The sequence below is a fragment of the Microcebus murinus genome, chromosome 4 (assembly GCF_040939455.1).
Source record: "Microcebus murinus isolate Inina chromosome 4, M.murinus_Inina_mat1.0, whole genome shotgun sequence".
NCBI classification, from domain to species: domain Eukaryota; kingdom Metazoa; phylum Chordata; class Mammalia; order Primates; family Cheirogaleidae; genus Microcebus; species Microcebus murinus.
The window spans coordinates 94,815,514-94,830,514 of NC_134107.1; the positions used below are offsets into that span (position 1 = coordinate 94,815,514).

The following is a 15,001-nucleotide window of genomic DNA, read 5'->3' on the forward strand; positions in this document are numbered from 1 at the left end:
CACGTTCAAGTCACTGTGATGGAAGACACAGAGTCACATTGTGGGAGACACAAAGATGGACAAGAAATGGTTTCCATCACTAGAAAAGTTACAATTATGTTTGTGGCATGGAGAGAAGCATGACCAAGCATAACAGTTGGATAAGGGTTGAATCAGAAAGCTATTCTCTCAAGTCTCCCTACTTCTGAGATTCCATGATATCATGATTTCAGTGCTGATTTCAGAGAGTTTCTATGCTACATGCAACCTGTTGTCATTGAGATCTAAAAGTCAAATACTTTGAATGGAAAGGGCTTTATGAAGAATGTATATTTTAAGTGAGTTGGTGTTTGGGAGTGAAATGATCATTGGATTTTTCTGGATCTGAGCAGCCTCCACGTCTCTGGGTCAGATGCTGAGCCGTCCCTGCCTTCCACAGAGCGTCCAAGTGGCAGTCCAAATTCAGGGTGGCCTCAGGCCCAGCTGGTAGCCACCCTGCAGAACAGGCCACCCTCCCATGCCCCTTACCTCCACTGAGTCACTGTGGCTCCGCTGCTAAAGCATGGATGGGGCATATAAAAGTCACAGCCAGGTTAAACTAGAGGAGGACAACAGCTATAACTCGAAAGCTCACAGAAATTAGCTTCAGGCAGATAATATCTCCCATTATATGGACCTTAGTTTCCAAAATGTCTTTCTTGTACATTATCTCATTGGATCTTTTAAGGTACCTGTTTTTTTTTCCCCATTGATTTTATTGAAAAGGCCACTCAGTCTCTAAGTGGGCATGTCATTTGTTCAAGCCAATGCAATTAACCAGTGGAAGAACCGGAATATACTTTTTCCTTGACACCAGGAAGCCTCCAATGCTGGATACTATAACCGTGTGGGAGGTCCAACGTTTTTCCTGCACAGGGAGGGACTCCCTCTGTCCCCAGGTGGGGTATAAAGTAATGCAGTCCCCATTTCCTGAGAGCCTCCATGACACCAGCTCCAGACAACATTTCTCCTGATCACTAGTGTGGCCTGACCCTGGCTCCCAGCAGTCCAATCAGCTGACAGCTGGAGGAGAGGTGCTTGGTCTTTTATGCTTGTCAACTCCGTGAATGTATTAAGGTATCAAGAGAAGACAGCACTGGGGAGACTTTGGGACACAGCCAGGACCAAAGGCATGAAGTGAAGGGACAGACTAGGTTGGAAGATAAGCTCTCTGCCTCAGTTGTCTGGAGGGGGTAGCTAGGGTAGCCTTTCTGCCCGGCATCATGCTGGGTGGGACTACTCGGTGCTAACCAAGTCTATTTATGCCATTTGTCTTTTGAAGCCAGCACTAGGAAGGGCCACTGTAAAGGACATTGGGGGCATGTGCCTGGAGGCTTTTGCAGCAGAGTCAGAAATCCTGGGTTCTAGTTCTACTTCTACCCTTCATAGCCAATATGGTCTTGGGCAGGATGTCAGAAAGTAGCCATAAAATGGAAATAAAATAATACACCCCCATTTATACCACCAGCTTTTTCCGGAGGATCAAATAAAACAGTATTTATGAAAATTCCTTGGAAACATTCACACACTGCACACACATGAGTACTTTCCCTTGGGGAGCAGAAGGGTAGGTGGAGCCGTTCTCAACCCACCCCCTACCCTTCAGGCCCGGGGTTCCTATTCCAGCCACTGGCCAGCGATGGACAGTAGCTCAGGCAGTTACTGCAGAGAGCAGCATTTTCACACTTACCAATGCTGGCTTATAACCCAAGGGGTAGAATGAGGACCAACAGATGCAAATTACAGGGAAACAGAGTTTGGCCTCACATAAATTCCTACACTAATAACAACCAACATATATTGAGTGTTTGTTCTGTGCCAAGTCCTCTGCTAAGTTCTTTGCCTATATGAACTTATTTAATATGTTAGACAAGGTTATGACTAATCATTTAAGAAATATTTATTGAGCACCTAGAATGTGTGAGGCTCTGAAACGGGGGCCAAAACTACAAAGATGAAAAGATATAGTTTCTGTCCTCAAAGAGCACATGGTGGTCAGGTACAGTGGCTCATGTCTGTAATCCTAGCAGTTTGGGTGGCCAAGGTAGGAGGATTGATTGAGCCCAAGAGGTTGAGAGCAAATTAGGCAACATAGCAAGACCCAATCTCTACAAAAATTTAAAAATTAGCCAGGTGTGGTGGTGTGTGCCTGTAGTCCTAGCTTCTTGGGAGGTTCAAGTGGGAGGATCACTTGAGCCCAGAAGTTCAAGGCTGCAATGAACTATGATTATGCCACTGCATTCCAGCCTGGGTGACAGGGCAAGACCCCGTCCCTAAAAAAAAAAAACAAACATGGTCTTATGGGGAGACAAATATATTTTTTTTAAAAGTCAAGGGGATGAAGGACTCAAATTTGCTAGGAAATGTCAGGCAAAGTCAATAGTGCTGGCCCAAGAGCTGAGACGTGAAGGATGTATTTGTGATCAAGGCTAGATTTGCCCATATGTGTAACAGGGTAGAAAGAGTGCCCCTCAAATAATCAGTAGGAAAATAAATATTGCTCTGTATCATGCGGGCTAAATTAGCTGCTCCAGGGGCCAGATAATGACACAAATATGATTGTGTGAAGCGAGATATTATAACGTATTTCATAAGCTGTGGTGATATTTTTTCAGCTCATGAAAAACAAGATAATGCCCATAAAAATAAGATATTATGGCAAAATCGGTATTAATTACCAGGAGCCAAAGTGCACTGCCTGAGGCTGTAAAACTTTTAATATTCCAGAAGAAAGCAGTTCGAGTAACAGGCTAACCACGATCGCTTAATCGCTTGGCAGCTTCCCAGCCTATCTGAGTGAACAACAGCGCGGAGGCAGCAGCATCAGTCCCAAACAAACAGCCCCGTGAAGCGTTGCTAATTTGGCTGAGATGACGGGGTGGGCCGAGGGGGGCCGAGAGCAGAAAAGTGTCTTCCTTGCAGTTTACCTTCTTACTGTTGATGGACTGGGCTCGGCAGAGAGCCACCGGGTTAGCCTCTTTGGGGCTTTTGAAATGTAACGGACCACTGGCTCGGGAAGAGCTGGCTCTTCCGGTTGCTGTTGGTACAGATGAACTACATGGGTCCCTGGTGGGGGTGGGAAGTTGTAGCCTCTTTCTTGCCTCCTTTCTCCATTCTGCCATAAACACACGCACGCATGCACAGACACACACACACACACACACACACACACACACACACACACACACACACAGCTCCTACCTTACATAAAGGTCATGATCTTACTGCGTCTGTTTCTGCACTTTGGATGAGTGCGGAAACAAGACCCATTTGGTGACAGCCTCCCATGTGCCATAAACGAAATGGAAACATATGCACATGCAGCGATAAAACAGATCTGAAACGACATCCCTGCCGCCTGTTGGGTGGCAGCTGAGATCAGACATCTTAATGTATGATATTATGGGAATTACCCACATTAAGATAAAATATCTGGATTTAAGTAACTGTCTTTTGCTCTGAATTAACTTGACGATTGGAATCAGAAAACAAAGGCAAACAACTCGAGGCTAAAAGTGATTCACTTCACAGCCACCACACCGGCTGCCGCTCTGGTGGTGGCACTGCGCAGGGACGCCAAGGGGTGCTTTCAGTTTTCCTAACTGGGGGAAGAGAAGCCAGCTGGGCTGCAGCTTTCTGGATGTGAGGGGTACTGAGCAGGCTAGCCTGCAGCCGAGAGGTGAGCTTCTAAAAGAAATAGGAACAGGGAGGGGGCTGCTTCCTTCCTGAGTCTTGAGCACTTAGCTGAGGTCTCAATATACTGTGGTTTTAAAAAATATTTCTTAAGTGAATGATGAGGTGTGGCAAATCCCTTCTCAACCACGAAGTACGTTCTCTGTTCCTTCTGCTTCCCTCTTCCTTTTTTTGTACGTTTTTATATCAGCACAAACCTCCACCTCCCTCACCTGGCTGGAACCTACATTGCAATACTCCAGCGTGAGCCAGTGCCTGGTTTTCTTTCTTTCTTTCTTTCTTTCTTTCTTTCTTTCTTTCTTTCTTTCTTTCTTTCTTTCTTTCTTTCTTTCTTTCTTTCTTTCTTTCTTTCTTTCTTTCTTTCTTTCTTTCTTTCTTTCTTTCTTTCTTTCTCTCTCCTCACCACCCCTCCTACCCTCCTTCCTTCCTTCCTTTCTATTCTTCAGACATAGTCTCACTCTGTCACCCCAGCTAGAGTGCAGTGATGTCCTCATAGCTCACTGCAACCTCAACTCCTGGGCTCAAGCTATCCCCCTGCTCCTGCCTCCCAAGTAGCTGGGACTACAGGTGCATGCCACCATATCAGTCTGATTTTTCTATTTTTTCCTAGAGACGTGGGTCTCGCTCTTGCTCAGGCTGGCCTCGAACTCCTGAACTCAAGTGGTCCTCCCCCCTCGGCCTCCCACAGTGCCAGGATTACAGGCATGAGCCACCGCACCCTGCCTGCAAGACTTTATGATTTCAGTTCTATTCCTAGTTGCTAGAAGGTCCTTTTCTGGTAGTCTCCTTTGCAGGCTTGTGGTGCAGATTTGACTAGGAAGACTTAGGCGGTTTTGTATATTGACATGGGGGCAGCAAATACAGGAATGTCCAAGGACTCTCTGATGGTTGGCGAAGGATTTCAGCCGGCTGGGATAACAATGTGGCCTGGCTCGCCAGGGCTTCCGATGGACCTGGATACCACTTCCAGCCCTGTGGATGTTTGCTTCTGCAGCATGGGCCCAGTGCTCCTGAGTGTCTTAGATTTCCATGGGAAAGACAAGTAGATGGTTTCTTTTTCTCCACAAGGTTTCTTCAGTCTCATTCAAGCCGTTGAGTTTGCTCAGATAGGCCAGAGGAAATAACTTATGGTTAAGTTGTAACATATGGAGAAGGACCCAAATTGTTGCTTTTTCCAGGATGGACGTGTCCCTTGAGATTAAAAGATCAAAGCTAGGCCAGGCACGGTGGCTCACGCCGGTAATCCTAGCACTCTGGGAGTCCAAGGCGGGAGGATCGCTCAAGGTCAGAAATTTGAAACCAGCCTGAGCAAGAGCAAGACCCTGTCTCTACTAAAAAATTAGAAAGAAATTAATCAGCCAACTAAAAATATATAGAAAAAATTAGCCAGGCATGGTGGCACATGCCTGTCGTCCCAGCTACTCGGGAGGCTGAGGCAGAAGGATCACTTGAGCTCAGGAGTTTGAGGTTGCCGTGAGCGAGGCTGATGCCATGGCATTCTAGCCTGGGCAACAGAGTGAGACTCTGTCTCTCAAAAAATAAAAAATAAAAATAAAAGATCAAAGCTGAGATTGACCTTTGAGTCCTTTTAACAGGTACTCATTGATTCTACTGGGAGTCGGGTACTGTGTAAGGTATTAGGGTGGGGTGGTAGCTGATCAGGGAAAAAAAGAAGTAAAAGAAATAATCCCTGTTCACAGGAGCTAGTGTGTGGGCTGTAGAGATACACACACATGACACTGTCTAATAAATTGTAAGTAAATGATAGAGATAAAACATCAAAGAAGGGGATGGGAGAGAGGACTGGTGGGCACAGGATCAGGAAAGAATTTATGGAGGGGGTAGGTTTTGAGGACTGGATTGGATCAGAGAGTCACTGGGGAGGAGGCAGTGAACAGAAGGAGATTTTCGTGTGGGTGTTTGAGATATTGTGACATTGGCACAGGGATAGACTAACTGACCAACGAATCAGAACGGGGAGCCAGCAACAGGCCCACTGATAATGGGAGCCTAATACATGATGGATGGCCTTATGGTCACTGGGAAGATGAGGGACAACTTAACACTAGGGCCAGAGCAATCGCTTGTACTTATAAAAAACAAGGGACATTGGATCCTAATGCATAAACCCAGAAAAACAATTTCTTGAAAAACTAAAGAATTAAATATGAAAGACCAAACTATTAAAGTTTTAGAAGTCAATAAAGGAGGCTATCTTTGGGACTATGAGGTATGGAAGATTTTTTTTAACAAAACATACAAAAAAAGCACTAATAATGAATTCAAAGACTGATAAATTTAACTACATTAAAACTAAGAATGTACGCTCAACAAAACAATGGCATGAAAAAAAATGAAAAGACAAAGCACAGATGGGAAGAAATATATTTGCAACAAATAGATTCAGTAAAGGATTAGTATTCAAAATGTAAAGAATTCAGAAAAATCGTTAAGAAAAAGGCAAACAATTTAACAGTTAAGTGTTGGGAGATATGAAAAGACATTCCACAGTGAAGAGAATAAGGACTGGCAAAGGGCCAAGAACTGGGTGGAAAGAGGGCAGGTGGAAGGGTCACAGAAAGGAAAGGGGCCAAGATGTGGATTTGCAGGCAGGAGGAGCTGGGTTGGTGCAGAGATGAGCTGCAGTCTCCACCTTCTGAAAACGCCCTCCAACAGCCTTGCATTAAAAGCATGGGTTCAGATGGCAACTGAGGGTCATTGAGGAAGGTCAGAGCACAAAATGAAAAGCTCATGGACGACACGCAAAGTCCTACGTCAGTGAGCCCCTGCTCTGGAATCTACCTCTTGGGCAACTTCTGCAATAGATCTGCAGCCTGTGAGCTTTGTGGAGACCTGGGATGAGACCTGTAGCAGCAGAGGGTCTGGTTGAATTGGGCAGTTATCTCCATTTATCACCCCTGCTTGACCCCACTGGGGTTCCAGCCCCCATGGGGTTACCTGTTATTTTCCTGTGACGCTGCAGCGGCTGATGAACTGCTCTCCTTCTGCTACGGCCGCCAGCACGACCAGACGGAAGCAGCTCTTCAAGAAAACACTTCAAAGGCCCGGTTGCCTTGAAATGCTGTGCACTATTTCTATGGGCTCTTAAACAGAATAATTCATTAGTCAGCGCAGAACAATCAATATCACATTCCGACAATTTACACACTGACTCTGTTTACCCAGCGGACCCTCTCTGATAATGTTATTTATGATCCTAAATAACTCCCTCAGTGTTCAATAGAGCTGGGGGGTGCCTCTGGGACTGGGACACAATCAAATTATGAAGACATATAGTTTGCTCAGCCCCGGAAGTGTTCAGACGCACTTCACTGATGTTAGTCTCACAGTGGTACCTTCCCCGATCGCTTCTAAAACCTTCTTAACAGAGCCTGCGGGAGGGGCCTCCTCTTCAGGAAGGGGCTGCCAAGGGAATTTTACCATGAGTATTTCAGGATTCACCAAAGTGAAGGACGCATCAAACGTTCAGTGGATTCTAGACTAGACTAGCAATTGGGATGTCGCTGAGCTTTGCTTATAGGAGGGTATGGAACAAATGCACATCTGGGAGAGATTAGTGGAGCAACAGAGAGAGAGAGATGAGAGAGTAGTGTGTGTAGGAGTTCATCGGAGGGGGTGAGGTTAGGTGAGAAGCAGAGAGGATCAGTGAGGGCCAGAGGTCAAATAAACACTGGGGTTCATGAGATTTCAGGGTCATCACTGAGTGTACTTCGAGATAGAAGGAGAGAGGCAAGGTGACACCATTCACTTAAAACGACATCTCTTTATTATGTGACTTGCTACAATGAACATGGATTATTTGTGTAATTAAAAATATAGAGAGATGGTAAGACTTCCTCACCTTTTCCTCTCCCTCTCTCACATTCTCCTCCTTCCCACTTCACCCCTCCCTCTCTTTTTTCCCCTTCTCTTTCTCCTCCTCCTCTTCCTCCTTCCTCCTCCCCTCTCTCTGTCTCACATGCACACCCCAGATTAGAGAAGCAGCAACATAGAGAGGCTCTGATGCCTCTTCCTAACTCACTGCAGCTGGCTGGCATGAGTGTACATTCTGAGCCCATTTTACAGAATGGACTGAAAAGGCAAAGCACCAAGGAGGGCAAAAGGTGGGGGGCATTGAAATCACTTTTCTGTTTCTACTCATTAAACTTTCTCTTCTCAGCAGAGCAGACTGGAAATGGGGAGGGCTAGAGTTAGGAGAGTGGGCATGGCTCAGGATTCCCTGGGCTGTCTGCATTGTGGCATCCTGAGCTCAGCCTGGAAGGGAAACCCCCAGGGCCAGGAGGAAGAGCCCAGGCTCTTTGGGCTGTGACAGTCTTTCAAAGGGCAGCTGAAATCTGAGGCAGGTGCCAGCACCTGGCATTCACTTTTGAAAACTGCCCTTTCCAAATATTCTGCATAATAACCCTGAGAGCTCTGCAGAAAAGACATTGCCATCGCCTCTTACTGTTAGGTCATTAAATATGAAATGTCCGATTCCACATCAAAAGTTTGGTTCATTACGTCTCAAACAAGAAGCAGTGCAATTAATCAAAGTATGTGCCTAAACTGTCGAGATGGTTTTGCCATCTTAATGGTAGCTTGTTCATGCCAGCAGCGAAGAAGCCTGGAGAGCCAGTGATGATGAAATTGAGAAAGGTGTTTTCCACAGCTTGTTGAGAACTGAATATTTTTCCTTGCAAGAAGTGGTCCAAAGCCTGGAAGAAGTGGTAGTCAGTTGGTGCAAGGTCTGGTGAATATGGTGGATGACAGAGAGTTTCCAAGTTCAGGCTCTGTAGTTTTAGCAGCGTTGCTTGTGCAGCATGTGTTCAAGCATTATCTTGTGAGAGGATTGGCCTGTCCCTATTGACCAGTCTTGGCTGCTTAATCACAAGCATCCTCATCACTTTGTCCAGTTGGTTGCAGTAGACATCTGCTGTAATGGATTGACCAGGTTTCATGAAGCTGTAGCGGATAATACCAGCGCTGGACCACCAAACGGACACCATTAGCTTTTCTGATGAATATTCGGTTTTAGACTGTGTTTGGGCACTTCATCTCTAGTCAACCATTGTGCCAAACAACCGCGGTTGTCAAAAAGAATCCATTTTTCATCACACAAAACAATACGGCGTAGAAATGGTTTTCCTGTATGTCGTGACAGCAAAGAAAGGCAAGCTCCAAGAGGATTTTTCTTCTGTCACTCGTTTACTTCATGCGGAACCCATCTATCCAGCTTCTGTACCTTCCCCGTTTGTTTCCAATGGTCCAGTATTGTTGGAATAGCAGCGCCAAACCTTGCTGCTAATTCACGCATAGGTTGGGATGGATTCCCTTCCACTACAGCTTTCAGCTTACCTTGGTGTCAGGTTGCCCACATGGCTCATTTTCAAGATTAAAATCACTAGAACAGAACTTCTCGAACCATTGATGTACTGTGTGTTCCTTAGCCACATCCTTCCCAAACACTTCGTTGATATTTTGAGCTGTCTGAGCTGCATTGGTTCCACGATGGAACTCTTATTTGAAAACAACATGAATTTTTGACTTATCCATGGTTTCACAAAAATTGCCCTAAAAAAAATATTGAAAGATAATCACAAGCCAAACCATACATTTGAAAGAATGAGGATGTATCTTCACACCAAAAATAAAATAAGAAGTGTCACAGTGAAATGTCAGAGATACCAACTGTCTAATTAGTACCTAAGGAAATTGGACATTTCATACTTAATGACCTAAATAGATGAGGCAGCCACAGAGTTGCAGGCATGTGTATGTACCCAGACCTGGTACCAGGAGCTCTGGACTCCTCATCCAAAAATCTCTCTCCTAGCCTGGCAGTGTTTCTACTCAGCTGACATAAGTGGCCCATGACCAGCAGTGAGTGGCCGTGCAGAGGGCTAGACCAAAGGGTAATCTGTGGCAAAGGCTTCAAAGACCAGGGACACATGGCAGAGTGTGGGGAAGATGACCTTCAATATCTAGCCTCACAGTTCTCGGGTTCTGTCGACGATCTGATCTTTGCTGCCCAAGAGTCTCATGGATGCCTTGACTTCTCTCATTTCCTTCTCTCTCTCTCCCTCCCTCTTCCTTCCTTTTATCCTCAAATATTTACTGAATACCTGCCATGTTCCAAACACTCAGGAGTTAAAAGAGATAGCTAAAGAAGACACCTACCTACAAGAAGCTTACAGTCTAGTGGCCAGAGATGAGTCGTGACCACAGGAGCCCTAGCTCAAGTTGGGTAGAGAAGAACCCATAAAAGAGGCACAGACCAAGTGCTGTGTAACTGTGACCTGTCCTTTGAACATGCTTGACATGTGAAATGAAGTCCCAAAGCACCTTTCTTTGGTTTCCCTCCATTTATTCAAGGAGGAAAGTTCTTCTAACCCTGGATATGTACTCGGACAGATCCATGAGCTCTTATGAGCATTTTTTTGGTAATAAAAAGTCAATGACACCTTAAGTCACATTTTGACTCAACTCATATTTAGAATGCCCAATCCATGTAATGGTTAAAGCTTCCAATTTTGTACAAAGCTGTAGACACTTCCTCTCTCCCCAGCCAGAGCCTGCAGCAGGGCAGAGGGTGAATTTGCCAAGGTCTCATTGCCCCTGCACCTGGCTCAACAGGCAGAGCTTAACTCAGTACCGTCCCCGCTCGCTTGCTTGCGAGGTCCACACGCAGACCATAGGAAACACGTGTGCATCTTTGCTCAAACAAGTTCTCAGAGAGCAACTCACCCAAGTGCCACGCTACTCTGTTCCTGCCTCATAGGGGAGCTCCCTGCCCCCTCTGTCACCCAGACAAATTGTTCGGGCAAGAGTCATATGCCAGGCACTGATTCTCCCACCTACCACCTACGGGGGCCATACACTCTGCTGCCTGTGGTCCCACTGGAAACCCCTAGTAGGCTTGTGATAAAGGACAGTCATACCCCCTTGCCCCTGGGAGGCAGAACTCACAGCTCAGCTCTCTCCAAAGAAACCCTATTCAAAGTAACTTCCCCTCGATCTCCCACACACTTATGTTTTTACACCCCTTGGTGAGCGTGAGAGTTTTAGAGTCGTGAAGCCTGTTCTGCATATGTCCTTTGACATTTCCACTCTATTGTGGTGCCTTGGGGTCTGGGCCCTGGCCTGGGAGGTCAGAGCAGGGAGAGACTGATTCTGGCAGAGGGGATTCTGGGCCTGTGGGGACATGGTGGACCTCTTGATGGAGGGAGCAGCAGGGTGCAAACAGAACATGCCATGAACAGCTCTGTGCATGGGAGGGCAAAGGTCATGGACCACAGGTTACTGGCATGCACAGATGGGGACCCCGCCCGGGCTGACTCAGGCCATTCCTGGCTTCCTTCTTCCTTCAGGCACCAAGATGCTCTGCTCTGGTCTTTGACAAAACTGAACACTGGTGCTGGGAATATAAGTGTGCCTGCTACGACTGTTGTACAGGCTTCAGATTGCCTTGTTTTTAAAATGTTTTTGGCATGGGGACAGAGCTCTGATAATCTTTAATGTGCTATCAATTCTTTGGGCTTTTAAAAAAGGAAGTGTATGACAGACACAGGGCTGAGCCACCTCGTTTCTGAGGTGCTGGGAAAGTACACACATCCGCTCCAGCGCACGGACGACCACTCAGGATCCAGCTGGTCATGGAATCCCCGATCCCACTCAGACACTGAGGCTGAACAGGGCGAGAACCTGGAAGGGGCCTCCATTTCTCTGAACTGAAATGTAACTTGGGCATTTTGGAATTTCTTAATTCGCCCAGGGCTAAACACTTTGATTTTGGACTTTAATCACTTTGGGATTTTAATCTCTAAATTTTCCCTAGGAATTTGATAATGGGAAGGGTTTATATCCAAATTTGGGGCATCTTATTTGGGCATTTATTATTGAAGAATCTTTATGCATTTTTTATTAGCTCTTTATGCATTTTATTATTGAAGTATCTTCATGCTGCTATTAAATCTCATTACAGAACCTCTGATAAGGTTATTGGGCCATGTGGCTGGACATTAATTTGGATTGGAAATAGAATAGGCTGTGAACTTCCAGCCTTGGACACAGCATAGCTTTGGAGCTGATTTTATTAACGTACTGTTCTGGCCCATTTCAGAGCCTGGTGGGAGCAAAATCAGCAGCATCATAGGGTGGTCCCAGAAAGATGCGGCAAGGGGCCCCAGGTTGGTGCTTGGTGAGGACCATCAGGTAGGGGAGGCAGGGCTGCTCAGAGAGTTGGCTCATCACCTTCCTGCAGCAATTTGATCACACACCTGGTTGACTAGGGGTTAAAAGTTAAGCCCAGTTGGTTGGGAAAACAAAAGCTGGGGGATGTTTACTCTGCTCCTCCTCTAGTTCCCAGACCAAGGGCTGCCTGGAAGCTATCCACTGGCCCCTCCCTTCTCCCTTCCTCACCCAGCTAGGAGAGATTGCTCACTCATGAGTTTCTGCACGGCCCACTCTCTTCCTCCCTCCCTCTCTCTTTTGGGATATGCCTGCCTTCAGAGAACACCCAATTCTTGCTGTCAGCCATGTGGTAATAAGATTAATGGGGCACTCACAAGGGGAGCCTGAAGTTTTGGGGAATCGGGTCAATTCAGGAGTAGAGGACCGAGTCATTTTGGTCACACCCTCGCATTTCACATTATCAGTAATAAGGGGGCTATTCTGAAGCTTGATTTCTGTGGCTCTTGGTGTGTCACTGAAGCAGTTCTGTACACGGAGAGGGGGAGAGTGGTGTTACACATTTGCCCCCTTTGAATCTGAGAAGCAACCCTTTTGGACCAGTAGCAAAGTGATTTCTCAGCTGTGAACTAACAGTTTTCTTTCGGAATGAATTGTGCGCTTTCAATTTTCCACTTCAAAAACACACACTTCAGCAGAAGTCACTTTAGAGCAAATGAAAGAAGGAATTTCCCCAGGGGAGAGGGGGACTTCATACTTAGAGGAGGGTGGAGGGGATGACTTAGGGGCATCTACTTCTCCCAACAGTGAAGGCACCAAGAGGTCTTTTTGAAATCAGTGCCCTTCCAGCCAAGAAGGCAGGGGTTTGCAAAATGCTAGCAATTACGCAGTGCTCGGACTGGCTGAATTGCACCCAACTGTCCACGAGTCCTGGGAGAGAACTAAGGCGGGGTTAGAGATGGCGTGAGTGAGATCCCTTCCAGTTTCTCACTCCTCTCAGTCTCAGAGTCTGAGTGGAGTTGGGGGTTCTGTGAGCAGCTGGATCCTGAGCCGTTGTCGTGCATTATCTCACAACAACCCTGGGAGATAGATACCATCATCAGCCCCCATTTCTGATGGGTAAACTGAGGCTGGGGAAAATTGAGCCAATAAATGGTGAAGCCAGACTCCCAATTCAGCCTACTGTGACTTCAGAGTCTGTACACGATGCTATGCAGGCGCCCATCCAGCGCGTTCCCGGGCGCTTCCGGTGGCGAGGTGCTCGATAGCTTCCGGAACATTGCACTGTTGGGCAGAGAGCAGGCCGCCCTCCCCCAGGGCTTCGACTTTCTGCCTGCAGCCTCCCAGAATGCATCTGGTAATACTACTACGATGGCACGTTTGATTGAGGCAGAGCCCCAGTTAATGCTCTGCTATTGAACGGGGACATCGGCTGGTGCGATGTAAAAGGCTGACCTGTGGAGATGGCATTTCGCTGAAGGCAGCAAGGCTTGAAATGGGTGTGCTGTGAACTGCGTGGCCTTGCCCTCCTGAGGGCTGGACCCCGAGGGGCAGCCGGGCAGCCTGGCAGCGAGCCCCTCCTCTCTCTCAGCATGCCACGGCCTTCTGGGGGGCTTCGAGTTACACGCTGAGGCTGTACTTCCTGCTCCGGGAATCTCTTTGCTTCCGCGAGCTGTTTGCAGGGGTTTACATCGGCCTCTGCAAACTGGCCCGGCGTTCTGGCTGGGTGATGCCGTTCACATTCCGAATGCTCGTGTTTACCCACCTCCTTGCTGAACAAATTTACAAAGTAAACATTTTGGGACGTCTCGGAGATTAAAAGAAAAAAAATCACAACACAAAACCACCACTGTGTTGTCCTCTCCCACTCCCCACTGCCTTGATTCTAACTAGCAAATCGGAGGGTGGAATTAACCGAGACTCGAGTTCTTGGCGCTGCATCGGGTTTGAGATGTCGTCTCCGGCAGTCCCCGTCCCCAGGCTTTGCCCTCACGCTCACTGTTCTGTGACATGATGTCAAACAGAACATGGGCCATTGCGCCAGCTGGACCTGGCTTCACGGCCCAACTCCGCCTCTCACCAGCTGTGTGATGATGAGTAAGTTGCTTAAACTCTCTGAGCTGCAGTTTTCTCACGGGAGACTAATTAACACTCACTTTGCATTGTTGGAACCTTCAGGCGAACTGAGACGTGGGTGCTTTTGGTTGTCGGCGGCTAATTCCAGCATTACGTCCTTTCAACTTTGACCAGCGCAACGATCATCTGTCAAATCTGGATGGTGGAGTGATGAGGCAGGAGGGGGACAGGGCGGCTGTACCCAATGCAGACACTGAGCTCCTCGGGCAAGGCCCAGATCTTTCTGTCCTTCTGTGACTCCATCTGTTGTGCCCCGATCTGAGATCATTTGGCCTCTCAGTGGAAGGAAGTGAGGCTGAGATGGAAGAAGAAGGGAGGAATTCAGAAATCCGTGGAAGAAGGTGAACGGCCCCAGAAGGCCCAGTGTTGTTGCCACTCTTGCTCCTCTGTGGCCCTGGAGCAGGAGCAGCCGCAGAGCATCCCCCACCGCTGGTGTCTCCTGGACAGAGGCCCTGCCTCTTCGGGTGCTGTTGGTGTCCTTCCTGCTCTGGTCCCACCAGACCTCGGCAGCAGCACCTCTCTGCTGCTCCCCTTCCTCGCCCCGGGGCCACCTCCTCTGCTGTGACCCCACCGTGCCCGTTCACCCTTCTGGTCATCTCTTCTCAGAATATCCTCCCTTCAACTGCCTTTGCCTTATCACGTCCCTACCAGGTGACCTCCAGCTCATGGGCCACGGTGCCTCGGCAGTGTCCTCTGTTCTCCAAGGGGCTCATTTTAACTCCCCCTTCCTCCCTGTCCCCCTTCCTCCCTCTTCTCCCAGGACACACGGCCACAGCCTCTGCGGCAGCACCTCCCATTGTGCAGCATTTGTCTGTGTACACGGCCGTCCCCTCTGCCAGATTCAGGGCAGGGACTGTGCTTATTCTTCCCCGCGTCCCCAGTGCCCAGCATAGTGCCAGGCAAATAATAGACAATTCATAAGCACTTGTTGCCGAATTGCATTCAGCGCTGTGCACGCCCCAGCTTC

At 47.6% G+C, this 15,001-nt stretch overlaps 1 protein-coding gene across 1 annotated transcript in view; it reads right to left on the minus strand.

The window, feature by feature from the left end:
- The window catches only part of CADM1 (cell adhesion molecule 1), a 721,502-nt gene that overhangs the window by 664,632 nt on the left and 41,869 nt on the right, over window positions 1–15,001 (minus strand). The gene's annotated exons all lie outside the window — the stretch shown is intronic.